Raw genomic sequence first — 24,030 nt, 5'->3', positions numbered from 1 at the left:
GATGATCTCGACAAAGTTAGTCTTGACAAGGTAATTGACTCACTTACAGTTCATGAATTGTGGCTTAGAGAATGGGAATCTCGTGAAGAGAAGCATGCCTTATTGGCCAAGGGTAAAGCCGAGATAGCAAATGATGAGGAAACCTTACCATGCGAAAGAGATCGAATCGCAACTGCGACAGAGGAAGAGGTTGAGGCTGATGACACAATCCATTCCTCGATGAATAAGGTAAGAAGTTCTTTGACAAATTAAAAAGTCCATGCTATAATTTTCAAAAGTATGGTTACTGCGCATATGAATGCTGAAGTGCAGAAAAGGAGAGGGAGGATTACCCCTATGTGGCTGAGTCCACTCAGATGGCAGAAAGCTCAGCTACTCAAGCAGCAGCGACTTCCTCTATTCTCATGGTAATTGAAGCAGCTCAGAGTGAAATTCACCTTTGAAGCTTGGAGATTGATCATCAACACTCTGATCTATCGTTTATAAACGAAAGGGATACTAGACACATGACAGGGGATCAGATTTTTTTTACCAAGCTTAACAACTCAGGAGAAGCTTTTGTGAATTTAGAGACAATTCACGAGTTATAAATTCAATGCAGAGGAAGTATAACTGTCTTATAGAAGGATGGATAAAGAACCCATTTTGGTGGTGTTAACTCTATACCTGAATTATGTGTTAATATTATCTGTTCAGCGAGACTTGACGAAGAAGGATAAAATGTGATTATGCATGAAGGATGATGGGGGACCCTCTTGAGAGCAAGACGGACCGTCGCCAACAAGCACATCGAGCCGCTCGAGTTGACGCATGCGACGCATCATTCAAGTACTCAAAGTGAAAGTCGAAGCTGCATGCATTTTTTCTATTTTATTTTCTTCATGTCTTTGTTGTAATTTCCTCGCTGAATTTTGGACCGGGCCGCTTGTTTTTTGGCCTTTGTCCATTTCGTTCGTTTAATTTTCTCATTTTGGAGAGAACCACTCGTGTTGAGACGGTTCTCTCATGTTATGCCGATTGGGCATGCCCATGACCCTATATAAGGATGGCATGCCCAAGAGGATGGACAGACTTATTGTGAGAAAGCCAAGTATTGTGTTGTTTTTTTTTCATTTTTAGCCATAGCCTAGAGGATAGTTCGTAGAAGTTGACATCATTGTAGATCGTGGGAGACGTGGCTTATTCTCCATGAGAGGATCAACGTGGAGTCCCTCGTCTCCTCATAGTCCTAGCTTTCTCTCTTGCAAGAAAACCAAGTTCTTGGCAGTTACAGTTCAAGAAGCTATCAAGAACGTGGATCCTGGAGGTGTTCTTGGATCACCGACACCGTCCTTTGCCACTAGAGTCCATCGCCGCCAGAGAATCCGCACCACCACCGCCGAGATGGCCAGTCATCATCGCTCCGTTGCCGACTCGTTGCGTCCGCGCGCCTGCACCCGTCTGCCACTCTCTGTGTGCGGCACCATGCACTCCCGCGCCTTCGCGCTGCACACCCGTGCGTGTGCCACGCCCTCGTGCCAGTGCGCCATGTCCCCATGCCAGTGCACCGTGTTCTCACGCCGCCGCTGCGCTCCTGTGCGCCGTGCCCCATGCGTCGCACCCTCACGCCGCGCCCACTGGTGGTTGCCCTGACAGCCGCCTCCGCACTGGCTCGTGCATCGTGTGCTTGTGCATCGCCCGGCCATGCCCGCACACTGTGATCACGTGTGTTGATTCCAGGCTGCACTTCTCCTTTCCATTTGCTGCCCGCAAGCTCCACGCCATTACTTGACTCGGCAATAATTGGCAACGACAGTTTCTTGATCAACTCACCAGGTTCATTGGAATCCTTTTCCTCTCTGATTGCAGATCTTTACTCTCTTTCAGTTTTTGTCTTGCTATTGTTTAGTGCCTCAAGAAATAGGACCCGGTAGACCTGTTCTAAAACCATAGAAAGAATGATTAGTCACATTTTTTTCTTGTGGTAGTGCATTATCTCCTTTATGGGACATCAGACGCCCTTGGATAGTAGAGCTATCCCTCGTCTTACGTGTTCAAAACTGGTCCAAAGGGACGTTAGGAAGTCGATTGTGCTCAATCGAACTTCCCCAACTTAGCTAACTGTTGAATTTGACCGTGAGTTGTCTCGTACTTGTCAGTTGTTTTCCCAAAAATCATCATCATAATACTTAGCATTTAAAGAATCCCTAGACGTTAGCTATGGTGTAACCCGAGCCGACCGATCCCGGCAGGTCGTGTTATATCAAAGGATGTTTAAGACTGTATGACCAAAATGACACTTTTCTTGCCAAAATTTGTCCCTCAGATGGACACCTATATTTGCTGAAACTCCAAGTGGCTGATGATTGTCTTCTCATACAAGATAGCTATGATTCAAGTAGACTATGGCATCTCATCTATGGTCATCTGAATTATCACTCTTTGAAGAATATCTCAAGCAAATAGTTAGTGGAAGGACTAACACTAATTAAGGTACCTAATCATATCTGTCAAAGATGTTTGGCAGGGAAGCGGATTCAAACTTCATTTCCAAAAAGGTCAGAGTATAGAGCCCAAGCATCCCTTGAATTGGTTCATGCTGATATATGTGGTCCAATCGACCCATCCACGTTAGGGGGAAGTCAATATTTCAACATAATTGTGGATGATTTCTCAAAGTTAATATGGGTAGCTTTGCTGAAACAAAAGTTAGAAGCATTGACTCATTTCAAGAAGTTCAAGTCCATGGACAAAGCTGAAAAAATCTCGCAGAAGTGATAGAGGATGTGAATTTAATTCTGTTGAATATAATTCTTATTTTGATTCACAAGGCATCAAACATCAATTGAATGTCCTTTTCTCACTGGTAGTCAATTGCATGCACTATTCATCTTTAATCTCCTAAAATTAAGTTCAACAATGCAAAAATTGTTATTTTGCATGGTAATAAAATCATGCCTTCAGTCTTTTCCAATGATTAAAAAGCTAGTGTTTTCTACTCAATTAAGGTTTCCATCAATGCTATGGCATGTATTTGACCAAGTTACACATTTTGGGATTTATGTTTAAGAGGATTTGAGAGATATTTCCAAGCCCCACTAGACTCAATGAGTCAAGTGGTATATGAATCTAACAATTTCCCTAGGGTGTTGACGTTTCAGGTCAAAGATTGACTTTACGTGGTCATAAAGTTAAAAAATTTTATGGGAAGTCAAAACAGGAGTCTTGAGGCTTGGGACAAAATTTCAAGTCAAAAGGAGATGTGAAGAAAAAGAAGCATGCTAATTAGTAGAGCAGACTCAACCGATAGGCTTGGTGTAGAGGAACTTGAAGAAAACCTTCTACAAGATCCTTGGAGGCTTTTAGGATGATCTAGACACGTGAGGATAACTCCAGCTGGCAAATCCTGTTTGGAGGAGAGCCCAGGGTCGAGATCCAGCACAGGATTCATGAGGTGGAACCCATCCATCCATCCATTCCAGCTCAAATCCAAGGGCTATGAATGACTTGTAACTAACTCTAACCAACTTGTTCCTTTCCTTCCAAATTCGACCTAGAGGGAAAGCATCTGGTTGGTTGAGGTCTGATCACCTGGATTGAGGCCTCATGAACTCAATCATGGACGTTCATCCATGATCCAACCACCAAGAATCACTTAAACAAACACATGTAACCCTATAAAAGGGTCCCCTCATCCTCCTTGAGGACATTCAAGAATTTAGTATTGTTTTGTTCACTTTCTTTCTTGTTGAGCTTGTTCCTAGGTCCACCTTCATCCTGAAGGTGCAAGGAGTCTTCTGGGAACGTCCTGGATCTTGAAGCCTGTTGGTAGGGAGCTGAAGAAACCACCTTGGGCCCCCCCGGTTGTGACAAAAGAGGTTCCTTTCTTCTTCTCATTATACCTCTTCCTAGACTTTTTCTTAGCTTCTTTGCTAACCCAAGCAGATAGCCAACGTCTTAAGCTTTCCAACGGCTACTCACACGTGTCAAACCAATATCTGGAACTCCAGATATCACTGTTTTGGTCCATCGCACGTGAGAGCACCCCTGCCGACGCGACCAGCAGCGGAGCGCTGAAGCCCAGTGCACAAGTGGCTCTTCCACCCGCACATACAGCGGCGGAGCACCCACTGATGCAGGACGGACCGCAGATGTGGCCCGAGAGAAAGAAAGAGGAGAGAAAGAAAGAGAGAGTCAGAGGAATAGTAGTGCTACTGTGAGAAGAAGAAAGAAGGCATTAATGAGAGAGGGGGAAAAAAGAGAAAAAAACGAAAAGAGAGAGAGAGAGGTCTGGTTATAAAAAGCGTGGATGTGGGAGATAACGAGAGAAATAGAGAATATAGAATGAGGGAAAATAGAGAAGATAGAAAGAGAGAGAATAGAGGTGAGTGTGAATGATAGGCGTGTGGTCGAGAGAAGAATTAGGTGACAGAAGGAGAGGAAGTAGGCGGGGAGAGAGAGAGAGAGAGAAGGGGTGCATGATAGAGAGATAACGTTAGAGAGGGAACTCGCCGAGAGGGATAGAGAGATCTAAAGAGAACTAGAAAGAGAGAAGATTGAGAGAAATAACTGGAGTAAGAGAGAGACAATTCAAAGAGGGGGTAAGACAAAGCGAATGAATGATGGAGAGAGGGAAGGAGATTGCCGATAGATAAAGGAGAGAGACGGAAATTAAGAGAGAGCCCGGTAGAGAAAGAGAAACAAAGAAGAGAGAAAGCGAACAAAAAGTATCGTAGGGGAAGAACGGGAAAAGAGAGGGTGATTGAGAGAGAGAACGGGAAGGAGGGAGAGAGACGAGAGAGAGAATGGGAAAAAAGAGAGCGATGAGAGAGAGAACGGGAAAAGACAGAGAGATTGAGAGAGAACAGAAAGGAGAGGACGAACAAGAAAGAACTATGAAGAAAGACGACTTTGAGAGAGACGGGAAATAAGAATGTGAATGAGAGGGGAACCCAGAAAGAGGGAGAATTGAAAGAGTTAACGTGGAAAGAGAGATCGATTGAGAGGGAGAAACAGTCCGTCGGAGGAGAAAGAACGGCCCAATAGAGATAAAGATCAATGAAGATGGCAGCAGGAGGGCTTCCCCTCAGCAACGGCGGCAGCGGCACTTCCAGCGGCGACAGCGGCGGCTGAGGAGAAACCGATGGGCGAGATTTCCTGAAGTAATCTTTTCTTCAAATTAAAATCGCCATCCAAAACATTGAAAGTTTTGGGATCTTATAGATCCATAGAGGGAAAGAAGAAAGTCGGAATCGTGGGGGAAAGAAGAGGGTGCCGGCGGTTGCTACTCCAACCGCCATGAACGTGCAATCTTCATCGTGCAATCTCCACCACCCGCACTGTGGGCTCCTCTCTCCCTTCACTCAAAATTGTCGGGAATCGTTCCCCAACTGAGTTAACTCAGTTCGGTAACGATTTGGATAGCTCTCTCTCATCCGGTTCAAAGACTTTGAACCGGATAAGGGAATTACAACCCAGTTAATTTCAGAATTTTTAATCTCTCCTTAGAGACGATAAAAAATTTTGGAAAAAATCTCAAAAATCATTCTCTGTCTAGGCTTTACACGGAAAATTTTCTATACATAATTAAAATCATATTCATCTTTTTTCCATTTAACATAAACCAGCTTAACAACTAAAAACATAATGAAAGAGATTTATACAATCTGAAACTTTAAATTCAATTGAAATTCATCCTAACTAGCTACCTAGCTCCCTGAGGGATCGACCCTTACAAAGTATTACTAGTAAGGTAATAAAATAGTTCATTGGTGCATACTGCCCTCGCAAACAACTTACTTAGTGATCTTTTCATCATCAACTTTCAACCCCTAGTTTGGATCACTCACTCACCTCAACAAAGTAGTGTAGTTATGAGAACGAAACAGACATTCATGTCTATTGTCCGAAGTATGCTGAAACAGAAGAACTTACCTTAAGAATTATGAGAGACTGTAAGTACTGCTGTCTAACTCCTTAATCGATCATTCACTCATAGTTTGAATGGTATGATAACATATGAGAAGTGGAGAGGTAGGAAGCTATCCGTTGAACATCTATGAGTGTTTGGTTCCATAGTACATATGAAATATCATTAAAAATATCAAAAGAAGCTTAAAGATCGGAGTTCACTTATGGTGTTCGCAGGGTATGAAGTTAGTTCAAAGGGCTACTGATGTTTTGACCTAGTCAAAGGTACAGTTCACATCAGTAGAGATGATGTTTTTAAAGAAGATGCCAAGTAGCATTGGAACTTAAATGCGATAGTATACCTGATCTTACATTTTTTCCTATTATTTACACTAATTCATGAGACGATGAACCTAATCACTTCGAACTAGAGGATTATGAAGATTTTTCTTAAGCCCATGAATACTACTGTGCTCAAACTTCATAATCTGAGCAATATTATCCTGAAAATTTCAAATATCTTACTCAATTATAGAGGGACACCATCTTACTTATTTCTGAAGTACAAGAGTGCATTGTCTTTACTGAAAAACCTGTGAGTTATGCAGGAGCTTGTTGAGAAGAAACATGGAGATTAACTATGATGGAGGAGATGGAAACAATTGATCAAAATGGCATTTGGAATTAGTTATGCATACAAGAGGTTGCAGACCAATCGGGCTTTAGCGGATTTTTAAAAGCAAGAGAAATGATCTTGGAGAAGTAATAGGACACAAGGCAAGACTAGTAGTCAAGGGCTATTCTTAAAAGGCTGGCATAGAATATGACAAGGTATTTGCGCCTGTGGTTTATTTTGAATCAATCCGTGTTCTAATAATTGCCATCACAGCTCAAAGAGGGTGGTTACTACACCAGTTCGATGTGAAATCGGCCTTTCAAAACAGATACGTGAAGGAGGAGCTCTATGTCAATCAACTGGATGGATTCTTGGTAAAGGCGAAACAAGAACCTGTTTTGAGGTTGAAAAAGGCACTCTATGGGCTCAAGCAAGCTCCTCGTGTATGTTCTTTTAAACTTCACAATTGTCTTGTTTCTCTTGGTTTCAGAAGAAGCAACTATGAACAAGCTATCTACTTGAATATCTTAGATAGCATTCACTTGATCATTGAAGTATATGTCAATGATCTCTTTGTCACAGGTGGAAAATAAATTCACATCAATGAATTCGAAGGAAAAGTGAAGCATCACTTTAAGATGAGTGACATCCGACATTTGTGCTCCTATTTAGAGATTAAGGTGAGTAAAGAAGAAGGTCGTATAACTCCATCCCAAAGGACTTCTGCAAGTGGTATTATGAATTTTAAACAAATGGGAGATTGCAATTCAGGTCATACTCCCCTTAATGTAAGAATGAAGTCAACTCAATCAAAAGATTCATTGGTTGGTAGTCTAAGGTATGTAGCAGGTTTATGGAGCAACCTACGTGATAACACCTCACTGCACTCAAGAGAGTCGCTTTGCCGGTGATGAACGAGATAGGAAAACTAATTCCGAGCAAGTATTTTTCTTTAAAACATAACTAATCATCTGGGCCTCCGTTGTGAAATGGTCCCCTTTTTCTTCTCTCTCTTCCTCTCTCTTTTCTTTTTCTTTTCTTTTCTTCTATGGCACGCTTCTTATTCTCTCTCCTCCCTCATCTCCTTTCTTTGACTTTTCTTCTCCACTTCTTCTCTCTTTTTCTATCCGCCCTGACTCGTTCTTGACCACCGATAATTATTGACCATTCCACCTTTCTTTTTCTCTCTAATTTTCTCTCTTCTCTCATGACTTCTCCGCCTCACCTTTCTCCACAACTTTCTCTACGTGGAACTACCCTTCTCTATACCATTTTCTCTTCAACCACCATTTCGAATTGGGAGTTTATTTTCCTTGGAACTGCATGTTTCTCTCCCATTAAAAGGGCCATGAGCCTGCTTGTATGAACACCTTTCTTGAGAATTATTGTGAAGTGTTTTGTGAGAAAAAGAGTGATTCCTTGGTGATTTTGCTTCTGGCGATAACGGCAACGGATATGGATCGATAATAGAATGAGTACGTGGTTTGTTTTTCTTCAACATCGTCAACTCCTCTCGGGTTTCTTCTTCCTTTCTCCATACCCTAACCTTTCCATCATTTTCCTATCCACTTACCCCCCATCATTCCCCATCATTGAATACTTTCATTCAAACTAATCCACCATATTCACCTAGTTCAACTTGTACTCTTTCTTCACTTCACCAATTCCAACGCCTTATTCCATCCAATTCATCCCACTTCACACTTCAATTCCATTCCTTTCACCTTATCCATAAACACTCTCTTGTGTTGATCAAACCCACACGTCCATTTATCCTTCTTCCCACACCTTCCACTATCTTCCTTTGTATCACTCGTTGAGCTCCAGATCAACGTACATCAAGGCCACTCCACATCAAGATACTCAAGCTATTGGCTCCATCTCTCAGGTACCTTGAGACACCTTAAACTTTTGAGATCTTTATGGTTCATGATAATTATTAATTTGCTCTAGTGAAGGTTGCTCATAATTTCCAGTGTTTCACTTTAGATGACCATTTCAAATACCACATTTCTTTAGTTAATACCTTATTGTATCACCAAAGTGCCTCATAGAACCCTTACTCCATCTTCGTATTCCCTTCGTATAGGATTAAGCCAAATTTGGATCGTCGTCAAGGATTCATAATTAACAATATATTTGTGTCATTTTATTAAATTCACGCATCTATGTTATGTGTTCCGCATCAGCCTCTCAAAAGAAGAAAACGATGGCATTACTTCGATGAGACAGAGTACATTGCAGCTGCCACAGCCACCTGTCAAGGTGTTTGGCTGAGTCAACTTAGTAGTGAAGGAAGTGGGATCGAGGAGAATTCTATGAAGCTTCTCGTAGACAAGAAACCAGCAATTATCCTCCGCAAGAATCCAGTTCATCACTGTCCTACCAAGCACATAGATGTGCACTATCATTTCATTCGTCAATTTGTGGCAGATGAATTGATCACAGTGGATTATGTGAAGATCGTAGATCAACTGGCTGATATGTTTACTAAATCACTTGGAAGACAGAAATTTACTGAGATGAGAGAACGTCTCGGTATCAAGGATGTCTCCACGAAGGGACTAAATCGAGGAGGATGATGAAGTCGATCCAGTCTCTTCAGTCCCTTCGACTTCATCAATCTCCTCCTTATTCAGTCCCTTGTGGAGGCAGCCTTGATTCAGTCCATTCGTGGAGACATCCTTGAAGTCGATCCAGTCGATCCAATTAATTCATCTTCCAACAGATAAGCAGTTAATAAAAAACGCAATTGAAGAAAAGTGGAATGCACAGTTCAAGAGATAGCTGAGCGATCAAAGAATAATAGTGAACACAATTTGCTTAGCCACTTTCCATGATAAGAAGTAATCCCTGATTGTATCAGATTTTGATTCTATGCATCAGTTAACCCATATTAGACTCGCAGTTCTATCAATTTAAGATTATGAGCAGAAGCCAACCATGATCGATAAAACTTCAACCCACCGCTTCCACAGCGCTTGGAGAAGCTGCCTGCGGCAGCCGTCGCACTCCAGGCACATCGCAGAAGACGCGTCCTGTCACTATCCTGCTACGCTACTGCAAAGATCAGACGTTATTTCACCGAATCAAGAGGGCTATCGTACAGAACTACTTCATAGGCCTACAACGAGGCTGCTTATTAAGATACTCCTCGCAAAGTCAACACTGGAAACGTCATGAAAGAGAACAATAATATAATCCAGACGTTATTTTCAATGACACAGATGTCTTTTCTAAATAGCAACAGTTTTTTGTCTTACTTTGGACGTAACCAGTCACTAACCTGTTACGCATTAGAGATGCCGCTAATATTCGCCGTTGCGGTCCATTTTTGTCAAAAAGCATGAACCTTCTAAAAAAAATAGCATGGGCCAATAAGAAGACGCCAAGTGGCGTCTTCTTTTTTGTCAGCCATGGTCAACTGCTGACGTGGTAGCCCCCGTGGCAGCCAGGTGGACTCCATGGTGGCATCCACGTCAGCAGCCGCCGCGGATGCCGCCCGTCTCCGCCGCCGACGCGACCCGTCTCCTCCGATGCCGCCGCCCGTCTCCGTCCCCCGCCGCCGCCCGTCTCCGTCCGCCGACGTCGCCCGTCTCCGGCCGCCGACGCCGCCCGTCTCCGCCGCCGACGCCGCAAGTCTCCGTCCGACGCCGCCGCCCGTCTCCGGCCGCCGCCGACGCCGCCCGTACCCGTCCGCGCCGGCGGCGGAGGCGGGGGGTGGTGGTGGCCAGGGAGGAGGACAGGACGGCTCCCTCCTTTCCCGCTGCGCCCCCGCTCGCTCCCCCCTTCCCCGCCGCTCCGCCGCCCCCTCCCCCACTCCCGCCGCGCCACCGCCTGCTCCCCCCTTCCCCGCCGCTCCACCCCCCCCTCCTCCATTCCCCGCCGCTCCCCCCCACCCCCTCGCCGCCGCCCGCCGCCCCGCCGTCCCCTCTCTCCAGCTCTCCTCTGCCTGCGGCCGCCCCTGCCCGTCCCGTCCTCCTCCCTGGCCGCCACCACCCCCCGCCTCCGCCCGGCCCCCTCCTCGCCTCGCCCTCCTCCCCCGGGCGGCGGGGGGGGACGGAGACGGGCAGCGGCGTCGGCGGACGGAGACGGGCGGCGTCCGCGGCGGCTGCTGACGTGGATGCCACCGTGGAGTCCACCTGGCTGCCACGGTGGCTACCTCGTCAGCATTTGACCATGGGTGACAAAAAAGAAGACGCCCAGTGGCGTCTTCTTATTGGCCCATGCTATTTTTTAGACAAGCATGAAAGTTCATGCTATTTTTTTGACAAAAACGGGAGTTCTTTGGTAGTATTTTCCCTTTTATTTCTCATGTGCCACGTAACATTTGGGAAACTTCTGATGAATGCAGGTAAGCCTCCGGGATATGAACATGCGCTTCCTTTTTTTAGTTGTTCTAAAGCGCCTGGACATGGATCAAGAAGGAAAAATAGGGTAGAGATATTTTGTTTATCATCAGCAATCAGTTCTGCACATGTCCCAGGCAATCCATTTTTACTCCTTATCCACACCCAGCCGGAAAAGAGTAAGGGGTTGTAATGTGACGCAGTGGGAGATCAACAATTCTACCCATTGGCATGGCTTCTTTCTGCCGATCGTTTTCAGACAGATCGAGTCATAAATATTGGATAATTCAGACAGATTCAATTACACATATCTTTACGGACAACATATCTTAAGACCTTTTAGAGGTGGGCATGTAAAAGATCTGCGGCTTACCTGATAGTAAAACACCAATGGCGGCACACTAGATGATGATTGGTCAGACACTAGATGATGGCGAATAGAAATCGATGGCCAAAGACAACCGTACATCACATAATGAGAAATAATGCAGGCGCGACTTTCCCTCTTTCTTTCTAGGTCTATTTCGAGGCGACTTTAAATAAAAGAGGACAGTATATTCGTATTTGGTAGCACCTATCATCGAGGGCAAGGTTTGCATTGAATAGACTTACCAAACTGTCAACATTGTAAAGATTAGAAACAGATTTACCATGCAAGGTTTCAACAACGCAAAAATTTGTATCCGTCAAAGAAAGCATCCAAATAAATGTACAATTGAATTGGTTATATGTAATCTATGTTGACTACAAATATCAACTCTCCAAGTTTTCGCTTATGCTGGGCATAAACCTGGTAGAGGGTTGCCATCTCATACACGTGAATAAGACTATCAACCTTCCCCGAAAGAAACTCTCTTTAATAGTTTAATGTAACTATCACGCAGGTTGTTGAAGCACGGAAGAACCCTCCTTCCGGGAGGAGTCAATAAATAGGGTTCATGGGAACAATTTACATGTGTGGAATGTGGATTGTGGAAGCAGATGCCCACAAACGGTTTCCCATGGCTTCCACGTTACATGGGATCACCAGTGCTCTCTTCGTTTGCCTTCTCTTTGTGAGCGCTTCCACCGCTTCCACACCATTTGGAGAAACTACCTGCAGCAGCCGGTGTAGTCCGGGCACATCGCAGAAAACGCGGCCTATGACTATCCTGCTACGCCACAAGAGATGCAGTTTATACCAGCAGTTGCCGTCCATTTCGCCAGTAATCGTACTGTACTACTTCATAGGCCTTCTTCAACATTGACGAGACGGAAACCGGCCTACAATGGGGCTGCTTACAATAATATAACCCGAATGTTATTTTCAATGACACGAGACTTTTCGGGAACGTAACAGTTTTTTATTATATTAATTTTGGACATCCGTTATTAGGCCCACATTTTTACTTCTCAAGTGCCGTATTACATTGGGAAAACTTCTGATTTGTGCAGATAAGCCTCCGGGATATGAACATGCGCTTCCTTTTTTTTATTTGTTCTAAAGCAGCTGAATATGGATCAAGAAGGAAATTTTAGGGTAGGGATATTTGTTTATTATCAGCAATCAGTTCTGCCCCTGTGGCCCAGGCCATCCATTTTAACTCTTTGTCCACACCGAACCGTGAAAAGCCTCAGCGTTTGTAATATGGCGTGGCGGGAGTTCTACAATTCTTACTAGTTGGATTGCCTAGTTCTGTTGATTATATTCGGACAGATTTAATTAGACAATTTAAATAATTCAGAGAGATTGAATCGGATGTACAGTTATCGGAGACATATCTTAAGACTTTTGGGCGATGGTCATGTAATAAAATAGTAATATGAATTAGAGAAATGACAAAAAATTACAATATTTATTTTTTAACATGCAAAAAAATGAATACTATGAATAGTATAAAAATATTTAAAAATATATCTATCGATCCAATTTTGTCTCATCCTTATTATTAAATTCTCAAGCTTAGATCATTCCTCCCCGGTATCAATGAGGGCGTTTATATAATTTTTTGCATAACTGCACTAGTTTATGTTATACTTCTAAATGTCATTGTAAACTTTATGCTATCTCATTCCTATTATTATTTTATAACATATGTTGGCAAATGGATGATGAAGAGATATTCGTCCCTATTAGTCTTATTATTTTATTTCAGAAGGGCCATGTAAGTTTTGAATATCTTCCTTGTTCAGGGAAGATTCACATAATATTCATTTTTGATATTTTTAAAGCGGTTGGATATGAATCGAGGACTACTGTTTATTATCAGCAACCAGATATGCCCATGTGTGGTTGTCCCTTCATTTTAATTTGTCATCCACACCTAAGCATGACGACCGGCATGTGTTTATATAATGTGGTATAGTGGGAGTTCAATAATTACAATCTAATGCCTGACTTCCTACTGTTCATTATTTTAGGAGAGATTGAATAATTCAGACTCACACAAACCTGAACGGGAACCGAGCCCGTATCCGGTCCCTTCCTAGCTTTATAACCGAAACTTGGATCCCTGCATCCAATTGGCATGATATTGTGGTAAAATTAATAATCAGAAAACAACAGTACATGAGAAGAAATCGACACTATTGCACCACAAAAGCCAATACTCAAATCTTATTGAACAGCGGGGACTAAGACAAGTGGGAATGGGGAAACGTGTGGAGGGGGCCGGTCAGGAAATTCGGGGGATCGGGGAGGGCGGGAGAGAGGGTAATCACACTGTCACACATGCCCTCTCTTTCTCACACACAAGAGAGAAAGAGACGTAGACAACAGCGACAGACAGAGACATAGATAACGGCAGACAGAGAGACGAGGGAGAAAGGCGAGAGAAAGAGAGAAAGAGGAAAACTAGAGAGAAAATGAAAAGTGAGAGAAAAAACGAGAAACACAAATTAGGAGTGACAGAGTAAGAACCAGATAGTAGGAAACCAGATGTTGAAAAAAACAGACCGTAATAAACCAGAGAGAGAAAGAAAAACGAGACAGATTAAACGAGAGAGAGAAAGAGAAAGAGCGAGCGACAAAGAATGAACAAGAGAGCGCAAGAGAAAGAGCGAGAGAGAAAAAAAGGAAGAGCGAGAGAGGAAAAGAGAAAGAGCGAGAGAAAGAGTATGAACGGGAGAGAGACAGAGAAAGAGCGAGAGACAGAGAATGAACGGGAGAGAGACAGAGAAAGAGCGAGAGACAGAGAATGAACGGGAGAGACAGAGAATGAACGGGAGAGACAGAGAAAGAGCGAGAGACAGAGAATGAACGGGAGAGAGACAGAGAAAGAGCGAGAGACAGAGAATGAACGGGAGAAAGACAAATAAAGAGAGAGAGACAGAGAATGAACGGGAGGGAGACAAAGAAATAGCGAGAGACAGAGAATGAACGGGAGAGAGACAGAGAAAGAGCAAGAGAGGAAAAGAGAAAGAGCGAGAGAGAAAAAGTGAAAGATCGAGAGAATGAGAATGAACGGGAAAGAGACAGAGAAAGAGGAGAGATGAAAAGAGAAAGAGCGAGAGACGGAATGAACGGGGGAGAGACAGAAAGAGCAAGAGAGGAAAAGAGAAAGAACGAGAGACAGACAGACAGACAGACAATGAACGAGAGAGAGAGATAGAGAAAGAGCGAGAGAGAGCGACAGAAAGACAGAGAAACAACGAGAGAGAGAAGGAGAGGAGGGCTCGGAAGATGGTTGGGGAACGCCAATCCCTACTTTTATAATGCTCAAGCAAAAGTTCGTCATTTATTTCATTGAAAACAGTAAGAGATATGATTCCAGAGCGATACACCAGAGTTTCAGGGAAGCAGAAGTTGTCCGAAGTCATCAAGTTGCGCTTCAGGAGCTTCCGCAGCCGTCTTCACACCTTTAAGGGCACGTAAAGTTTGGCGGCAGAAGGAAGCCACAAGACGTAAGAAGTCGGGCTATATCCAGCGAGAATGAGACTTGAATCCCCAGGAAGCCCGCCGTTGCAGCTTGGCAAAGGCAAACAGGTCGAGCCAAGGAAGGAATTGTGAGCAGGAGCACGCAACAAGGGTTTAAAATGAAAAACGTCCCGAGCCTTAGAGCATTCAAAGTGCTGAGGCATATTCCCAGGGTGGATACAGCTATTGGGCAGGTGACGGCTGGAGGTGGGGGCGGAGAAGGTGGAGGAGGTGGAGACAGTGGTGGAGGAGATGGCGGTGGAGGGGGAAGGAGGCGGGGGCGGGGACGGTGGAGGAGGCGGAGATGGCGGTGGAGGGGGGGACGGAGGAGGGGGCGGAGACGGTGGAGGAGGCGGAGGTGGCGGTGGAGGGGGACGGAGGCGGGGATGGTGGGGGCGAAGGCGGCGGGGGTGGCGAAGGTGGAGGGGGCGGGGACGGAGGTGGTGGGGGAGATGGCGGTGGAGGCGGAGATGGCGGGGGAGGAGGAGCAGGATTTTTATTTTGACCAGGGGCATTCGGATTCTGAGATGCCGCGCTCGCAAAGAGAAGGCAAATGAAGAGCACTGGTGATCCCACGTAACGTGGTAGCCATGGGAAACCTCTTGTGGGGATCTGCTTCCACAATCCACACATGTACATTGTTCCTATGAACCCTATTTATTGACTCCTGCCCGAAGGTGGGTTCTTCCTTGCTCCGACAACTTGGACGATAGTTATATTAAACTATTACAGAGAGTTTCTTACGGGGAAGATTGATAGTCTTATTCACGATTATGAGATGGCAACCCTCTACGGGGTCTACGTCCACTATATGCCAAAACTTGGAGAGTTGATATTTATAGAGTCAACATAGATTACATACTTATAAACCAATTCAATTGTAAACTGGTTTGGATGATTTATTTCGATGTATACATTTTTTGCGTTGTTGAAACCTTGCATGGGGTATACATTTCTAATCTTTAGAGCGTTGATGGTTAAGTAGATCCATTTAATGCTTGCCCTCCATGATTGGTGCTACTAAATACCAATATACTACTCTTTTATTTAAAGTCAACTTGATATGGACCTAGGAAGAAAGAGGGAAAGGTGCACTCTGTTGATAATCTACGATATATTTTCTATGATGGTGGGTTGTCTTTATGCGTTCATTTTCATTTGCTATCCATAGCCGCCCAACAAAAACGATTTATATGTATGGTGCGGCCATTGATGTTTTACTATCACGTCGCCGATAAATGTTTTGCATGACCATCGCTCAAAAGTCTTTAGATAAGTCGCCCATAACTCTACGTACGCTTCAATATCTCGGAATTATTCAATAATTTTGACTCGATCTGTCTGAATGCAATCGGCAGAAATGAGACATGCCATTGGGTAGAATTGTTGATCTCCCACTGCGCCAATTAGAAACGCTGACGCTTCTCCGGTTTGGTGTGGATGATGATTAAAAGTGGATAGACGGCGGCACATGGGCAGAACTGATTGCTGATGGAACGCACATATCCCTAGCCTCACAGTTCCTTCTCGATCCATATCCAGCCGCATAAGAACAAATAAAAAAGGAAGCTTATGTTCATGCCGGAAGCTTCTCTGCATAATTTAGAAGTTTTTCCAATGGTACACGGCACCCGAGAAATAAAATAGTGGGCCTAATAACAGGTATCAAACCGGAAAAAAAAACTGCTGGAGTACTGGCATACCCGAAAGTCATATGCGCCATTTAAAATAACATTTAGGTTATGCTATTGGTATCTACCTCGACCTCTCTAATATTGACTTTCCGAGGAAATATTTTAATATCCAGTTCCATCGTAGGGCCTCCATCTCGCCAATGCTCAACTAAGTCTATGTAGTATTTTAGTACGATTGCCCTCTCAGACGCGATAAGGGCGGCAACGGCTGATATAGGCAGCATCTCTAGTGGTGTACCAGGATGCTGACAGGCTGAGTCGTCGGCGATGTGCCGGAAGTGCAACGGTTGCTGCAGGCGGCTTCTCCAAGTGGTGCGGAAGCGGCGGGTGGAGTTTTATCCAACATGGTTGGCTTCTGTTCAGAATAGCAGTTTGATAGAGCTGTGGCTCTAATACGGTCGACTTATGCACGACTTATGCATAAAGCACAATCTGATACGACGGTGAATCTGATCAGGGTTCACTTCTGACCTGAATCACTGGCTAGGCAAATTGAGCTCATCATTATTCTTTGATCGCTCAACTATCTCTTCAACAGTAAAAACCGTTTTTTCTTCAATCAAGTTTTTATCAACTGTTAGTTCCATTTCTTCATCTACTTTTCTCATTACGCACACGATGATCAAGAGAGAAAGAAAGAATGAGTGACACAAAGAGAGAGAGAGAGAGTCTTTGAAAGAGTGAAGCAGCGGGAGACGAAAAGAGAGAACGAAAGAGAAAAAGAGAGAAATGAGGGAGAGAGAGAAACAAGAGGTAAATTCGAGGGACAAAATAAAGACTGGCAGAAAGAGAGAGAGAAACGAGACAGAGAGAGATACTGCAGAGAGATAGAGAAGAGAGGAAACGACAGAGTGAAAAAAGAGAGAGAGAACCAGGGGGGGAGAGAGAGAGAAACCAGAGAAAGACAGATGGAACGAGGGAGAGAGAGAGAGGGAGAGAAAGCGAAAGAGAGACACAAAGATAGGAACTCGTGCGTGGTTGATGGAAGATCTGGCGGGTAGATTTGGGAAGTTGATTTAGTCTTAAGATATGTCGTCATTTGCGGCGTGTGAGATTCAAATACTTCGATTCTCTGAAAATCGCAGTGGGTTACCTGCATATGGTCTTCAGTTTCGACATGCCCTATCGCCTTTCACGCTGTCTGATCCTTGCGGTAAATCATGGTCAACGGATCGGGCCGATCGCTTCCACCGTTTAAATGACATTAATTTCAATCAATACAATAAAGCCATCAGTTTGGGCAAACTAATTGAACTCCCATTAGGCCGCATTACCAAAGCATAGAGTAGAAATAGATGGACTACACAACATGGGCAGAAACAAACATCCTTATCCCCAGCGTTCCTTCTTGATTCCGATCCTGCCACCATAGAAACAAATAAAAAAGAAACTAGATAAGATCCCCATCCTGTCTAGGGGTAGTTCCATTAAACTAGTCCACTGAGGGACATTTTGGTCATTTGGCCCTTGGATATTTTTAATAAAACAGGGCAGCTCTCCCTCTGAGAGGTCAGCAAATAAGAATGAATCTAAGGCCATTGATCTTTTCCCTGTCTCTACCTTTAGGACCTCCCTCGCTCATGATCATTATCTTAATGTCAAGTCTTCAGGCTCCCCGTCCCTGCAGGAGCAAGGGAACTCCCCTGGTTCTGGAAGGCACATGAGTCCGAACGCTATGTTAAATGTGCGACTCATACTACACAACGTAGGTACCTGTGCTACCTCCTTTGTTCAACCTCTCCTCTGATCATTCATGTTCTAGTCTTCAACCCTGGGAGCATCTACACTACTCCATCCCACTTCCCTGATAGAAGGCTACACCAAGGATCAATCAGAATCATAAAATGATAGATATTCCAAAAGCAAGATAGATATTTGAATTTTTTCTAAACCTACACCGATACGGGACGAATTCAACCGCACCGAGCCACTCGTGCCGACGTTCACGATCCCGACTTCAAGTATCCGGCATAAAGTCATTCGTAAATTTTCCCTTATCGTTTGGTTGTAATTTTTTTTGATTTCGTTGGACAATCGGATTGGGCCGTTGTATTGGGCCTCGTCCGTTACCTTTTCGTCATTCTAACACTTGTTTAGAGGAGGACACCGTCTCGCGACGGTTTCATTCTCTAGGAACGGCTACTTGGCATCCATAAGGGGATGGCATGCCCAATTGAGAGACAGATCTTCTGAAGTTTGAAAATTGAATGTTCTTTCTTTCATTCCTGTTTAGAGAGAGATTAGATAGTTGTAGAGTCCAAGATTGTGGAGATCGTGCTCCTCGTCCACGCCTCGCTACACATGTCGAGATCACTCCGTGCCACGCCTTGTCGCCGACTGATCTCTCTTCACTGTTTCCTGAAGATTCAACCTTCAAGATTTGCTCTTCTTGGCGGTTGCTCATCAAGAACCTCAAGAGGCTCGCTGGTGGTTTCTTCTTGAAGAATCGCCTCCACCACAGGCCACATCGCCCCGCTCCGCGCTCCTACTCCGCTCCGCGCAGCGCACTCGCTGCGCCACCCGCGTGCACTCACCGCGCTCTCGTGCCCCTCGCCGCTCTGCACTGTGCACACGCCGCGCCGTCCGCGGACTCCAGCTGCGCTCGCACGCCCACACCGTGACCGCACTGCCTGCACACCCCGCTGCCCGCGCAAACTCGTCGCGCTCGCGCGCCGCACAAGGATGCCACCAGTTTCTATTCTACTTTCACGTTTCAGCCCCACGATCCAGAGGGTCATCGGGAGTCTGTCACGATCTTTTCTCATTTGGAGGAGTTGTCGTATCGTTCCCCTTAGCCGGTCGCCCCTATTATTGCTCAGTTAGAGTCATTTTAAACTTGCATATCTCACTAACAAAATTATCAGATTCTTCTTTTTGATGTGACGTAATACCTACCGCTGCTCCCGGCATCCCACGTATTACATCATTGCCTAATAATAATTGTCGACAAGAAAAAATATAAAGCCATCCTGAAATGGCATTTCAATCAACTAAAAGTACAGTTTAGTTATATTGTTCTCTACAGGCAAACCAATCCCATGGATTCCCTCTCTTTGATAAAATGGAATTATCTGTAGTAATTGGGAATAATTGTCCTCCCTACTTGCCAAAGGGGCTTAGATACCTAATATATCATTAATTGAGCTTCTGTATGACATATGTGGCTTGATAAACATGGATGCCTAACTAAGCTTCTCTTGACCCTAAAGAGACACAATGACAACCCCTTCTTAAGCTATTCCTTTTTGCCAAGTGATCGACCAGAAATTAGGTTACAATATGTCATCTAAGCCAGAGATGGCATACTGAGAAACAATATTATAAAAAACTTATTTTAGATAGCATAGGGTGATTCAAGGTAAACTAATCCATACTTAGCAAGTGATTTTAGAATATAATTTGATTAACACATATGTTTGTAATATTTTAAAGGTTTTTATTGTCTCTTTATTAAGATATTGTCTTCTAACTTTATCCACTGAAATGAGGTAAAAATAGTTTAAAAATAAAAAATTAACTTACTATGAATATAAAGTGAATAAAAATATTTGAATTTATCATTTTCTGTCCTATAACAATATATAAATATCACAAGTAACATATTTGTCTTAGTTGAAGCACTAATAGAATTAATTCTTATATCAGTCACTAGATCCACCAAAAACATAGGGATAATTATAATAAATAGTTAAAATATCTTTACATTTAAAGATTTACTGAATGAATTCTTCATGCAAAACTTGCATACTAATTTCTTGTTTATAATATTTTGTCATTTTAACAATATCCTCATCACTCATAAACGAGACTTGATGTTCATGCATAATTAGACTAGGTTAAAAAATTTCAAATTTTGATTTTCCTTCTTCAATATAAAAGTTATGTTTTAAGTAACCATCTGAAAGTAATACAATCCATTTCTTACTTTAATATGAAAAATCATTGGAAGAGGAACATAAAACTTGGTGATGTTCTGGATGTTGATTTCATTTCTTTGTTTCAGATAATAAAACTACAATCTTCCATTTTCATTTCCTTCAAATTCATCATCTGGGATTTTTATAAAATTGTAAGATGATTCATTTTTAAGTATTAATCTAGGCATGGCATGAGTATACTCCCTATTTCCCTCCTCAGTTGAAGGCAAGGAAGTTGATGCAGGAGACTCTTAACAAAAATTCTGAGTTGATGATTACCTAAATTCTGAGAAAGAGGATTACCTGGATTATGAAACATTGTTTTGTTTATATTACATGAGGCTTATAAGAGAATTCTACAGATCTTCTTTCTCACTTCTAATACTGTCCATCTCACTCACATTCTGGTATTCTCCTCCATCATTGTCCTCCTTGTTTTCATTATGTTATCATCCAAACGTTTTTTAGTTAAAGGAGCAAACTGAAATTTTGATTGAGATATAGTTCGGAAGTGAGAGTTCAATGGTCTTGAATGAAACCAAAGCCTATATTTGAAGATGAATTTTTGCTTCCTTTATTTCCTCTCGTGCCCAATAGGTGTTGACCTTAGCCAACATCCATTACACTAACATTATCCATATCTTAGCATGCTCTACCTGTATGACTACATCTAAACCAAATGGTACAAAATGAGCTATACCTATGTTTAGTCATAATGAAGAAAAAAATCATGTCTTCTTCAGCGTCCAAATGTTCATCCTTAGAAATAAAACCTTGATAGCAATATTCTAAAGTATTCAAAAGATTTAGTAAGTAAATATAGCTTTGAATCCCATCTTATTATACAATCTCAACTGAAAATATCTTAGAATTAAAAAACATTACTTCCTTAATGACAACTACTCCCAAAGATCACACTAGTTGATAAACCAGACATTTGGTTCAAAATCACATCTTTAGGACCTGATTTAGGCAACGATATCTACAAAATTTCCTTTGCATAGTAGGCTAAGATGGAGGGTTGAGGGTGGGTTCAATCCATAAGGAAAAGATAATGAGATATTAGATTTTGCTTAACATAATTTATAATTTTATCAATCTTATATTTTTTCTTGGATTCCCATGTTATCTTTCAGAAACAAAAATCAAATAACAAATGAAACAAATATAACTAAAACCATTTTAAATAAGTAAATATGAGCGTTTAATTCATTTTCAATATATTCTACTTATCTTTAGCCGTGCTTAAATTTTTTGTGTTTTTTAGAGAAAAAATTCATTACCATTTGTTGTTGCATTGGAGACACAATTTTGGGGCACTTCTTGTGGCGGGTGGCAAAATGAGGCAACTTTATTAAGTAGATGAAAAGAATTTTTACCACAGGAGGAATTTTTAGTGTCATTTCATGCATTGGAAAGCTTAATATATAGGCTATTCATTGGAACGTCCCACAAAAATGTGAGAAAATTTAAATCAAACATACCGAATATCACACAAACCATGTGTCAATTCCTAAATTGTTGATTTTTCTTCAAGAATATTTATAAAAGTTTATCCATGTCTCCACACTCTTGTAAAATAGAAATGGATACAAGAATTATGATGCATTAAGCTCTCGACAAGTTGGGAGTTAAAATGTATGGTGGGATATAAACATTTCTTTTTCACCTGACTTGATCTATGTCATTCATGGTTAGTATCACACATAAAAAAATATATAAAATATAATTAATGAAAATAAATTATATTTTGTAACATGAAATTATAATGTTGAATAATGCAAGTGAAAAACTAAAATAGTATTAAAATTCATGTATAAAATAACTTTATGATGGGGGACTATCTCGCCATAAAGACAGAACGATGCCAACAGCTGCAATGAGCTGCACGAGCTTACGCCTACGACGCAACGTTCAAATATTCTGCATAAAGTGAAGTCGCCTTCGTCATCGTTTATTTTCTTTTATTGTTGTAATTTCTTTTTGTATCTTGGACTAGGCCTGTCGTGTTTTGGCCCTCTCCTGTCAGAATGTTTTTGTTTTCCTTGTGTTTTGGGAGAACTGCTCGTCTCGAGACGGTTCCCTTCTGTTATGCCAAATTGGGTTTGCCCTCAGCCCTATATAAGGACGGCATGCCCAACAGGACAAGATAGACTGAAAAATTTGAGAAAATCAAGTGAAGTTTAGTTTTGTTCTCCGTCCTTTAGTTTCTTCTAGATAGATAGTTACGGATAGTTGTATCAAGATTGTGGGAAAGGATCGACGCCATCCCTCCGTGTCATGGTCTTCGTGGGCCATTGCCCTCAAAGTTTGTCATCTAAAGCTGTTCTCCTCATCAAGAACTCCCACGCTGATGCGATCTGCTTCCTTTTGTTCATCCAAGGAATCAACCCTCGGTGGTTCTCCGCGTTCGTGATTTCTTCTCCCCGACGTCATCGCCATCTACATCTCCTTTGACATCGCGATCCTACTCCTCGTCACCGGTCGATCTTGATCCGCAGATCTTTCCCTCACCCGGTGGAGGTTGATAATCTTCTTGGAATTTCTGATCTACGGCAATGCCTCTTGTCGCCTTCCGTGATCCTCCGACTTACGGTTCCGCCGTCCTGACCCGGCGCACGGTGAACGCCCTACCACATTACACACCGCGCGTCAACGCTCGGCACCAGGCTCCGTTGTGTGAACATTTGATCCCGACGGTTGCACGCGACCTGCCATCCTCCGAACGTACGCCCGTGTCACCAGGCCACCCTGCATGGTATGAACATTATCGAGCCTCACCGCGCATGAACGAACGCTAATCTCTGAGCGTGCACACAGCTGTGCCGCACGCTCTTACCGCAGTCAGTCCTTGCACCGTCCACTCCAATTCAACCGGTGCATCCGCTAATTGATCTCTCGACCACTTCAGCCGACGATCGACACACTCTGCTCCCCGCCAGCAGGCTGCCCTTGATCACATTATTCAATCAAGATATTGACCAGGGAGTCGCCCACCATGTTCCATTGCTCCCTCTCTCGTCGCAGATCGTTCTGTCATGACAGTACTTTGCCGATTTATTCTTCGTGCCTCGAGAGATAGGATCCTATACTCCAAGACCACGCTTACTCAGACTTAGTGAAGGTTAGGGATTTCCTTTGGGGTAGACATTAGCCAATTACTTGAAACCGGACGCTGAAGGATAGAACACTATCCCTCATCTTAGGCGTCGGATTGGGTCCAACGGGACATTGGGAAGTCGATTGTGTCCAATCAAACTTTGTCAATTTAGCTGCTCTTCTTACTTCGTTATCTGATTCAGTGTGCTTGTCGTTACTTTCTTAAATCACATCCAATCATCAAGTATAGTCTTTCATCATCATCTTTGGTGTAATACGCACCGATCAATCCTGGGCGATCTCGTGTTAGGATGGGATGTTGACGCCCTCGGGATTTTCCTACTTTTTGGGTGCACACACATATTTTCTTCTCATCATTGTTGACTATTAGCTGTTGTTTTTCCAAGAGCTAATGTAATTCAGTAGAAAGAAGAGCTAGATGCCAGAAATACACATTATACTTTAAGGAAATATGCCCCATTGATTTATATGATTCGCTAGTTGCTGTATCCCTAACAACTTCCATCTTCAGCCCATATGGAGGATCGTATCATGCTTCTCAAGGTGTAGT

The 24,030-nt window shown here is 43.0% G+C and overlaps 1 long non-coding RNA gene across 1 annotated transcript; it reads left to right on the top strand.

The window, feature by feature from the left end:
- The first annotated feature begins 17,972 nt into the window (after positions 1 to 17,972).
- LOC144711453 (uncharacterized) lies at positions 17,973 to 19,335 on the top strand. Its single transcript, XR_013583550.1, has 2 exons — positions 17,973 to 18,148; positions 18,808 to 19,335. It is a non-coding gene; the product is annotated as an uncharacterized LOC144711453 (long non-coding RNA).
- The last annotated feature ends 4,695 nt before the right edge of the window (positions 19,336 to 24,030 follow it).

The sequence above is a fragment of the Wolffia australiana genome, chromosome 13 (genome assembly GCF_029677425.1).
Source record: "Wolffia australiana isolate 7733 chromosome 13, ASM2967742v1".
Lineage (NCBI taxonomy): Eukaryota > Viridiplantae > Streptophyta > Magnoliopsida > Alismatales > Araceae > Wolffia > Wolffia australiana.
Note: the sequence above shows the minus strand (reverse complement) of the source record. Positions and strands in the feature narration are given on the sequence as shown.